This window comes from Apium graveolens, chromosome 8, assembly GCF_009905375.1.
Source record: "Apium graveolens cultivar Ventura chromosome 8, ASM990537v1, whole genome shotgun sequence".
Taxonomy (NCBI): Eukaryota; Viridiplantae; Streptophyta; class Magnoliopsida; order Apiales; family Apiaceae; genus Apium; species Apium graveolens.
The window spans coordinates 7,915,838-7,927,603 of NC_133654.1; positions in this window are offsets into that span (position 1 = coordinate 7,915,838).

Sequence of the window (11,766 nt, forward strand, 5' to 3'; positions counted from 1 at the left end):
CATGCATGTAACATATAACCCAAAAACACACTCAAATCAACAATATACTCCATTTAAGCACATAACTTAGAATCTAAACGTAAATGATCATCTAATTTAACAAATAATTTGACCCAATTATTTATAAATCAAAAATAGCATTCGGTTTCTTTCAAAACTCAACATGCATCCATCGAACTAATTTCTTTTATTCTATTAGAGCTCAGCAAGGCATCATAGCTCACCACCGACTCACCGGAGTTCATCGCCAACGGCGGTGTCTTCTTGGTGGTGCCCTCATTCGAGGGTGTCCAACCAAAAACCACCGATTATCCATCAATTACTCAAGATAACTAACATGCATAACCTTTCATCACTTCCTTGCAAAGAATCAAACTCAAAAATAACTACAAAATTAAGAATCGAATGGTTCTTGATAAAACCGAACAACACACACACAACACACACATGCAAGTACGTATATGCATATTTAGAGTATAAGGAACTAAAATCTTAAAATAAGATTGATTTTTAATGGAGGATTTGGAAGAAAACAAGAGAGTGAGAGAGAGAGAAAAAAAAAGCTGAGAGAGAGAGAAAGGAAAGAAAGAAAGAAAAAAGAAAGAAGGAAGAAGGAGTGGCCGGGTAAAAAGAAAAGAGAGGGGGAAGAAGTGGCTTTATATAGCCACACTTGGCAGGGGTATTTTGGACATTTGCAAACTCCAATCAATTCATAATTCTATTTCCTTTTCCTCTTTTATTCTCAATATTCAATAAACTCCAAATAATCAAATAGAATGGCTTTATATATATGAAAATGGTACCAATACTATTTTTAAATTAAAGAATATGAATTTAGCTCTCTCCCTATATTTTTAAATAAATTCTTGAGCGAATAGATTATTTGTTATGGATTTTATAAATAAAACCCAAATAATAGAATTTAAACTTTATAAAATCATTTCAAATATCAAAGCATCCACATAAATGCCACTGATAATTTTAAAAAATCTCTTGGACTATTTTAAAGGAAATAAAGCAAATTTCACACCTTAATCACATTTCTATAATTTTATAAAAATGATTAAAGATCAATAAAATCCTTATAAATCATTTAAAATACCATCGAACGCAAATTTGAACACGTAAATATCAAATATCATGCAGACACACTAGACCATCAAATATAATTCACATTCGAACTCTTAAACACTTTAATCCCTTTTGGTCTCGTTAAACTTGACGGCCCGACAACACAGCTTAATTTCTTAGCTGACTCATCAAACTGGAACGAGTTACTTAATGTTCCCAGTTACTATTATGCAACAATAACATTTAACCACAAAATCATTTAATCTAAAATTAATTCACATAATTCCACATAATCCATAATTATAACACAAAACTATACTTTATTCATTTAATCACATCGCGAAATTCCCAATCGCTATAAAAGCTCTTATCAAATAATATTAAATACAATCAAAGAAGCTTTAAATAATGAGTGTTACAAGTTTTTAAGGCTTTAAATGGTGTGAATCAAATTGGGCATGACCTCTACTTGTCAAATCAAGCTTTTAAGAAATCTGAATACAATTTGCAAGAGCTTTGTTATATTCAATGTGGGAGAGATTCATTTTCAATCTGCATCTATTGTTTATATTGACTGATAGGCTGGAGAGAGAAGAGAAGCTACGTGACTGATTTGTATCCAAGTATTTCAAATTGAAAACCTATAAAAATCATGTTACTTGCGTCCAATGTAGCTTTTCTTTGATAACTTGTGACTAGGAGGCATTTTAGGACTTAAAGAAATATTCCCAAGTGTTACCGGCGACTCCAAGGAAACAAGACAAATTGCCTTAGCCAAATTCATGTTTACTTGCGACCTATACAAGCAAGGGAGAGTTACTTGTAACCTTGGTTGCTAGAGATGAAGTTTTGTACTTAGTTGTTATTCCTAGTGAACTAACAATGAGATTTACAGAAGGGGGTTGAATGTAAATCTCAAAACTTTTTCAAATTTTGAGCAGTTTCAAAGGCTTTGTGTTTAAGATAAACAAGTGTGTGAATTGCTTTAAGCTAATACAGACAGATATATATTCAAGCACAAAAGTACAGAACACAACAGACCTTAAAAACTTTTCTGGTGGATTTGTTGTTCCACCAGAGATGGTATTTCAGAAAATCTGTGATTCAAGAAGTTGATCACAGCTGCATCCTAGTACAAACTAGATAATTTTTCTCAAGATTTTTCTAAACAGCTCTGAAAAATTCTATTCTAATTACTAGCTGCTACTTGGTTTATATAACACCAAGTTTACAAGTGAAGACAAAGATAAAAGTACAATAATAAAATAAGTTCTCCACTTGTTTCTTCTCCATTTTACTCCAGTGCATTGTTGACTATTGCCTCTTTATACTAGAGTAGAACGGCTGCTTTTTCTGATGTTCCTGAAATAGGCTACCACATCTCAGTTGTCTCTGTCAACCCATGTGCCTCTGTTTGTAGGTACAACTACCACTTGTCAACTGCTATTTAACAGAACATCCGTTGAAGCCTTCATCCGTTGATGGCTTTATCCGTTGATGTGTTAGCAGTTGAAGCTCTATCCGTTGATGCACTCATCCGTTGAAGGATGTTATCCGTTGAAGCTTTAGAGACATCCGTTGAAGCTTTGTTTCTCATCCGTTGAAGGTCTTTAAGTTATCCGTTGACACCATTTCATTTATACAAAATTACAAGGCATGAAATATTTACAATTGGCCTTCCTATCTGCATATCCTTTAGTAGTCAACATGACTTATAATTTCCCTCAACATTTAAGAATTATATCTCAAATTCAGAGACTGAAATGTGCTACAACACTAGACTTATTTCTAAGTAAAGCTACACCATCAACGGATAGCCAAAGTGGTCTTATCCGTTGAGGCTACAAACACTAGATTTCTACTTAAGTGTTTTGTTAAACATATCATCAAACTAATGTACATATATTCCTAACATTAGTTTCTTGGCTTGATTCCCTAACTGGCGACCACAGCTTCCCTCTAGGCCCTAACCTGCGACTTGTGCTCCTATGGAGGAACTAACTTGTGACCTTGGAGGGCTAGGATGAGGTTTTTTGTGACCTTGGCTCCTTGTATAAGCCAAAGAAAGATTCAGTGGGTCCCAGCTGCACATGGGAGCATTTCTATTTTTTTCTTCTTGTTTCTTACTTGCGACCAAGACCTAGTAGTATGGCTAGGAAGTGATTTTTGCCTTAGAAATATTCCCATACAAGCTAAGTGGCGACCAATGTGTATATACATGCACTTGTGATTTTGTTTTAGCTCCTGTTTATTCCCTGAGTCTCGTACCAAACCAAGATCAGTTCCTGTACTTAGATATTGAACTGTATTTTCCAGGATATTGCTTCTGATATGCAATAGACTGATCACGGTGAGTCCTACTACAAGGTAATGATCACTTTGACTTAGTTTATGTAGAACACTGCAATCCCAAAGTTATCCTGCCTTCAAGTCTTCTCTCCCGAGTCTTCGTATAAACCATGAAACATGTATTCCCAGATATAAATTCTCACTTAACAATCTTCCTAATGATAATACTCAGTTTCCTTTCACGAATCACTGACACCTAGTGCAATGGTCTGGTTTACAGGTGACTAATTTTGCTCTCAGGCCTTCGTACTATATCTTCTTAAATCATTGTCAAGTCTTCTATCAAATATTAACAACTTCACTAAGAATCCTTGAGGCCTTCACACTGATCCTGATATCTTCTTGGAATGACTCCAACTTTATTCCTCCGATGCCTAAACATATTAATGAACTTCATACGGATCACTGTTGACATCTTCTTCACTGTAGCTACCAAAACCATAGTGTATATGCCCAATAAACAATCTGTACTGATTCTAGTGGAATATAGATTATTTCAAAGTCCTTTGTTCTATTTTGAGTTATCCAAACCAATATTGTTGAGTTATACATACAGCTTCAATCTTGCTCAACAGTAATATATTGTTAGGCACAAAACACACGCTAATAATTCACGCAAGTATACGTGTTCGCAAGTAATATAGAATAATTTCTAGTTCATTCCCACAGAGACTCAGACTAAATTTATTTAATTAACACTCACTCACCAATGTATGATTACTTCTCAATGTCAAGACAATAACTCTTTTAGGTTGATTTGCTATTTATTAACTACAATTAACTACGAGAATAAAACACTTAATTAACACTTGAATTAACAATATCAAACACACATGAGATCATAACTTCATTACTACTTCCTTCAATAGTTATTGTTATTACTCTTAGCATGTAATGGTGATGATATTATTTGAACAACACGAAACTGATAAAAGCCAACTTTCGTTGTACAAATACCATTCTACCAAACATCCATAATTAAGATAGAAGTTGAATAGGCATCAATTATGTTAAGACCCTATATGTCTACAGAATTTGACAACATAACGATTTAAGCGCAAGTTATTCATTATGACTAAACAGGGCAAGTAAAACGGTTAGAGTTAACCACTAATCATGCATACACATACATGAACATATGCTAGCATGGCAAGTTCTAAATCTCAAGATCCAATGTCGCTTCACAAGTGATTAACACACTATCTTATATGTTCGCGACGCACATAAGACGAATAAGCACAACCTATGCTAGATATCATACAATCATCACACACCAAGGTATTAAACAACTAACTAAAGAACTCCATAGTAAATCCGCTACGACCCCATGATCACGATTAGCCCATGATAGAACTCATCATCACCATGGGTTCATATGAAAACATGATAATAACACACAAAATAAACTAATAAAAATACATATTAAAAACCAGAGTACGTCATAAATGTAATAAGGGTCAAAGTAAAGAAAACTAGCATCCACTGTTACAACGAATAAAAGAATCACAAGAAACGTATGCTTCCTCTTCTTCATTGTGATGTGCTAAAACGGTCTTCTTTCTTCTCTCCTTGCTCCTTGCTTAATACCACCACACTGTGAAACGTCTCTGAAAACTACTTATATAGAAGCCCACAAGAACCAGCCGTCTCAGAAGTCCATCAGAATAAGGATTTCAAAATTCAGTATTTAATTTTACATCCCCGGGCGGCCGCCCCAGCTTCCTGGGCGGGCGCTCCAGCACCTTCTGGAAAAACCTGCATTCTGCTCCTAACTTTGCTTAATTCTGCTCCTAACTTTGCACAACCAATGCCAAGCACTTCCCTAGGCTTATTTTGATGAATTCTTCCTACATACACAAGTTATACCCTGAAATACAAAAATACTAGAAAAACACATCAAATACACAGAATACTTGATTTCAAGACATCAATTCAAGTCATTATAAGACGTTCTAAGTGGTATAAAATGCCACATATCACACCCCCAAACTTAAATCGATGATTGTCCTCAAGCGTCACAGACTAAAAAACAAAGCAAAAACATGCATGAATGTAATCTACATGAAATGCAGCGATCCCCCTCACAATGACTAAACCAACCAACTCATGACATCTCAACAAATGCAATTAGGCGTCTAAAGATCAATCAAATCATGCAAACTAACATTCAACTAGGAACGTGGTGTGTGCGGATGCTTAACAGATATGCTTCGAAACTAGATCAATTATCATAACTCAACTATCCTTAAGACAACCACATGATTATACGAAGAATAAATTCTAGGCACAAAATGACTTATAACACTTCAAGATCACTGGAGCTTATTACGGAATCATGCTTTTATTCAACACAACAACAAATGCTTATTTGACTGTGCAATGAGTGAGGTCCACAAAAGACTTATACAATGGTATCCATTTAGCGAGCATTAGGTTAGCGGATCCCAGACTATAAAAGCCTTAGGTCACTAGGCACAAAGTCCCCTAAGAAGTTAATAACTCGAATACCAAAGAGCCTACTCGTGATCAATTATGCATTAAACCATAATTTTTTTATTTTTTTATTTTTTTTCTTTCTCTTTTTTTTATTCTTTTTTTTTCAAATTTCCGAGCAAGTGCGTTTCGCTCCATCTTGCTCAACCCTAGACTACTCGCATAAAAATACGAGCTGACTACTAGCCATTTGACGCCTAGCCATAATTAGCAATGAATTCCAATTTTTACTCCATTTTTTTCTTTTCATGCCTTTTATGATTAAGAGCCTATCATAATTCTAAGAATAATCAATAGCTTAACCCCAAAAACCATCAAACCATGACAACAATCTAGTCCTTAAGCATACTCTAGGACTTAATGAAATTACAAGTGTTTCTAGCATGCATGTCAACCTACACAATTCAACATTACTCTAACGCTATCACTACACTCGCATCAATATCACAAATCAATCGGTAAAGCAACGCAAAAGGGGTCATGGTATATGCATGAACTAAATTACATGATAAATAAAGCTATAAAATTAAAAAAAAACTATACATGGCAAAAATATGCAACTATATGAACTAAACTATCATGAATATGCAACTACATGACACACACACAAATATGCTCCTTAACTACCACCCCCAAACTTAAAATCTTCATTGTCCCCAGTGAAGGTAGTAGAAAGGAACACAGGGTATACCTACTCGGAGAAATCATCATCATCACCCTCAGAGGGTGGAGTATCAGGAGGCGGATAAGCAGAGTCCTCACCAAAAATGGGCCACTGGATGTCAGCTCCAAGGCCTCTGAAAGCAGTCCCAAGTGCGAGGGCGAGCTCCTAAGCAAATCTACTATGTGACTCGTACATCGCATTCATCCTCCTCGATAGCCTCCTATACTGAGCATCAGCCATCCCTGAACCAGCACCTTCCTAGGCTCTAAAAGAGCCTGCCTCATTACGAACCTGACTGGGCCTAGCCATAGTAGCACCAGATGTTGGACGTCCTCCTGGAAGATGATATCCCAAACCATGCTCTTTGAGCTTTCCACCCGTCCACTCCTGCATCGCATTCAGAGTCGATGAGTCAATAGGAGCGGCCGGCATCTGCAGCTGCTCATAAGAAGGCCAGTGAACTCCAACTGCTCTGCACAGTCTCGTGACAGTAGATGCATAAGAGATGTTGCTTTGTGTCCTCCTCCTCAAAAACTTCAAAATCCCTTGGTAGATGAACTCACCAAGGTCCACATAATACTCCTCATTCAAAATCCCCCATAACAACCTGGCTCGCTCAACTGTAACCTCATGTGCATGCGAAGTAGGCAAAATATTAGCAGAATTAAAGGCATTTCATGCACGGGCATACCTGTTCATCACAATCTCCAGAAAAGAACGATACTCATTAGATCCCGTTTTGAACTTCCACACCGTGCCCGGCTGACAGAGAGTAGCACAAATCAAATCCAAATCAAAATCCTCGGGGGTCTTCTCATTCCAGTTCTCCTCCTCGGGCTTTCTTTATCGCTGCCCAAGAACACGGCAAATCACCTCAGGCTGATAATCAATAGTAAGCCCACGAACAACCGTATACCCATTCTTGTCAGCCTTGGCGTTCGCATAAAACTCGTGAACCACAATCATTGGAACCGCCTCCGGCGACTCACAAAAAGAAATCCAACCTTTCTCTGCAATCATCGGTAATAACTCACCATCCCTCCACGATGGTAAAAATCCCCTCTCCTTCAGAATCGGCTTAGTCAGAGGCCTAGTATATTCCTCCTCAGCAGCCCAATCCACCAAACGGGGTCTCGCAGCAGTTCCCCTTGATGAATTAGCAGTAGGAACGGCATTGCTGCTATCAATATTTTGAGATCTCTTAGGTGTCATTGAAACTGAGAAAAAGTGTTTGAGAGTTATGTTTTGAGTGTAGGAGAGAGTTTTGAAGTTGAAAGTATAAGGGAGTGTATATGGAGGTGTTGTATGTATATATAGGGTGGAATTTAGGTTTAAAATTAGAGTAGGAGTGGGGTTTGTGGGAGAGAAAACGTGGATTGTGGGTTGTTTGCTGTGGGTTTTTATTTTTTATTTTTTTTCTCAATTTTTTTTTGTTTTTTTATGAGGCCGAAAAAAATTTCTGACAGAATGGTTCCGAGCGGCCGCCCGGGCTTTCCAGGCGGGCGCCCCAGACTCCAGGCGGTCGTCGGGGAATTCCAGGCGGGCGCCCCAAGGGTTTCTGGAAAAAAAAATTTCTACCCAATTTTCTGAATTTTTTTGGTTTTTTGGATATGGTATAAACTTCTAAAGGTTCCTAAAGTCTCAAGTCTTGGGTTGCCTCCCAAGAAGCGCTTCTTTTACGTCATTAGCTTGACGTAGAGGAGTTCGATCAAGTTGATAATAAAACGGCACTAACCACTTCTCGGTTTATCGTGTCCCCATAATAATGCTTCAATCTCTGACCATTAACCTTGAATGCTTGGCCCGGATCGTTCTCAAAAATCTCCACCGCTCCATGTGGAAACACAGTTTTGATGATAAAAGGTCCAAACCACCTTGATTTCAACTTTCCAGGAAAAAGTCGTAGACGAGAGTTGAATTAAAGAACTTGTTACCCCGGCACGAATGACTTAGGAGATAGCTTCCTGTCGTGCCACCTTTTTACTTTTTCCTTGTACATTTTGTTGTTCTCGTACGCTTGAAGTCGAAATTCATCCAGTTCATTTAACTGAAGCATTCGCTTCTTCCCAGCTGCATCTAGATCAAGGTTCAACTTCTTCAATGCCCAATAAGCCTTATGCTCTAGCTCCGCAGGTAAATGACATCCCTTACCATATACAAGTTGAAACAGGGACATCCCAAGTGGAGTCTTGTATGCTGTTCTATATGCCCAAACAGCTTCATCAAGCTTTAAAGACCAATCTTTCCTCGACGGACAAACAACTTTCTCTAGAATGCGCTTGATCTCTCTATTAGACACTTCAGCTTGACCATTAGTTTGCGGATGATAGGCAGTAGCAATACGATGATTTACATTGTAGCGCTGTATCATAGAAGTGAACTTATGGTTGCAAAATGCGACCCCTCATCACTTATGATTACTCGTGGTGTTTCAAACCTTGTGAATATCTGCTTATGAAGAAAATTCAACACTACCTTTGCATCATTCATCGGCAGAGCCTTGACTTCTACCCATTTCGAGACATAATCCACTGCCAGCAAGATGTACTGATTATTGCAAGACGAGACAAATGGTCCCATGAAATCGATTCCCCAAACATCAAAGACCTCAACTTCAAGCATCACATTTAAAGGCATCTCATCCTTTCTAGTAAGATTACCAACTCTTTGGCAACGATCACACCTTAAAACGAACTGATGTGCATCCTTAAACAACGTAGGCCAGAAAAAACCTGCTTGCAGAATACGAGCTGCTGTCTTTTCACCACCATAATGTCCACCATAAACTGTGGAATGGCAGTCTCGTAATATCCCCTCCGTCTCACAGAATAGGATACATCTCCTGATGATCTGGTCAGCTCCTTGTCTAAACAAATATGGTTCATCCCACATATACCACTTCACCTCATGCAGAAACTTCTTCTTTTGAGCTGTATTCATATTAGGAGGCATTATATTACTGACAAGATAGTTCACAATGTCTGCGAACCATGGTTCTTCCTCCTGAACTGCGAACAACTGCTCATCCGAAAAAGATTCGTTGATCAATGTCTTGTCATGTGAAACAGAATCGGGATTCTCCAATCTAGAGAGATGGTCAGCTACTTGATTCTCAGTACCTCTTCAATCCTTGATCTCTAACTCAAATTCCTGTAGCAAGAGCACCCATTGAATAAGTCTAGGCTTCAAATCCTTCTTTGTAACCAAATAGCGAATGGCAGCGTGATCAGTGAATACTGTCACCTTTGTCCCAAGCAGATAAGATCAAAATTTTTTGAAACTAAAGACTATAGCCAAGAGCTCCTTCTCAGTAGTGGTGTAGTTCATTTGAGCTCCATTAGGCGTCTTACTAGCATAGTAGACCACATGAAAAAAGTTTATTCTTGCGCTGCCCAAGAACTGCTTGTTAGTGTTTGTGCCCTAGAGACAACACTATGATGTTTTAGTTTAAGACATTAGGATTATTAATGTTTATATTCTATCGATTATTCTATTTATAATTTATTAATTCTTAATTTAATGCGATATAAATGTTAGATTAATAAATGTCCTTGGAATATGATATGCAATTCTATATCTCTAAGTACGTGACTTAGAAATGAGATTATGAGAATAGTATCAATAATTGCATATCAGTTCAATATCCAAGATTAACAATCAACAAATAATCCAAACAGTTGGATTGACAAGTCTACAAAAAGTAGCTTGAAGGATGTGCAAGATCAATGGTGAAGATTAACTGACAAAGGAAGATCAAAGTTAACACAGGATGCTAAGATATGATAAACCAGAAATAGAAGATATACTTTTTTAATAAATGGAAATGACAAGTGACTGTTTACTAAAACTAATAGCATGTCTTATTGTACACTGTTTAAACCAGCAGTATACTGAATTATAAAGTTAACACTGGTCCTTTAGTCAGTAGTAACAATTTAGATAGAAAATCTTGTAACACCCTTAAGAAGAAGCTAAGATCTTTATCAACAAAGAGCCTAGAAATTTTGTAGCAAAACATTCTTAATTTTAATATAAAATTAAGTGAGTTTTAAAGATTTGTGTTCTTTATACTTGCAAGTTTAATTTCTGCATGAACACACTTTCACTACAAGATTTAATTTACTTTGTTCAATCATAAAAGAAACAAGAAAAGCATAAAAACAGTAAAACACATTCACCCCCCCCTCTGTGTGTTATTCATTTCCTAACAGTTCTAATAAAATTTGAGTTAATGAAAACTACATATAATTTCAAAAGAAAAAATGCAATAATAGTACAATTTTATTTATTATATATATTTAATTATAATTTAAAATTAATTTCTATAATCATTATTATTTTGATTTTGGCCCGTATTTACCACGGGTTATCAACTATTTTGGAAAAATAACGACTTAACCTTCAAGAACATATACATGTATTTAGGTACTTCTTTTGAAGGGAAGTACTTATTCTTTCGGGATCATAAACCAAAATCATTAATAATCTTTATTAATAAGCAAAATCATTTTATTAATAAGCGAAATCCTTTTTAAATGATACAAGTATTAATTTTGGTTTCACCAATTTTTGGCATCACCAACTTTTGGTTTCACTTTCACTTATTCGTGTATCTATATACTATACTATAATAACCGGAATGGGGTATAATTTGGTATGCCTTTTTTTGGTTGGTTATTCCCATTTATGACCGTCAGATCTTTTTAATCAATGATTAGGACCGTTAGATTCAATAACTAAAAAAATATACACTACTCAAGCTCCAAGGTTCGAACCCCACCAACAACAAATATTTATATTATTATTTATACAGTACTAAACCTCTCAGGTTCGAATCCCACAAACAACAAATATTTATATACACTACCCAATAAGATTCAGGTTCGAATCCTGCCAAAAAAAATATTTATATTATTATTTATAAATATACCAACAAGGTATTGATCCTAAAAATTATTATAAATTTGAATAATATAAAAATATAATGAAGACCCGTGCATCACACGGGTTGTAAAGCTAGTATCTTATAATTCTACGTCTTTTTAATTTTACTAAAACTTTTGATTACACCCTTTATTCCTGTTTGTATATCTTATACTTCTACATGTCTTATGACTCTATTAAATTTTATTTTATTTTTGTTATCTTATACTTCTATATGTCTTGTGATTGTGTTAAGTTTGGTTTTA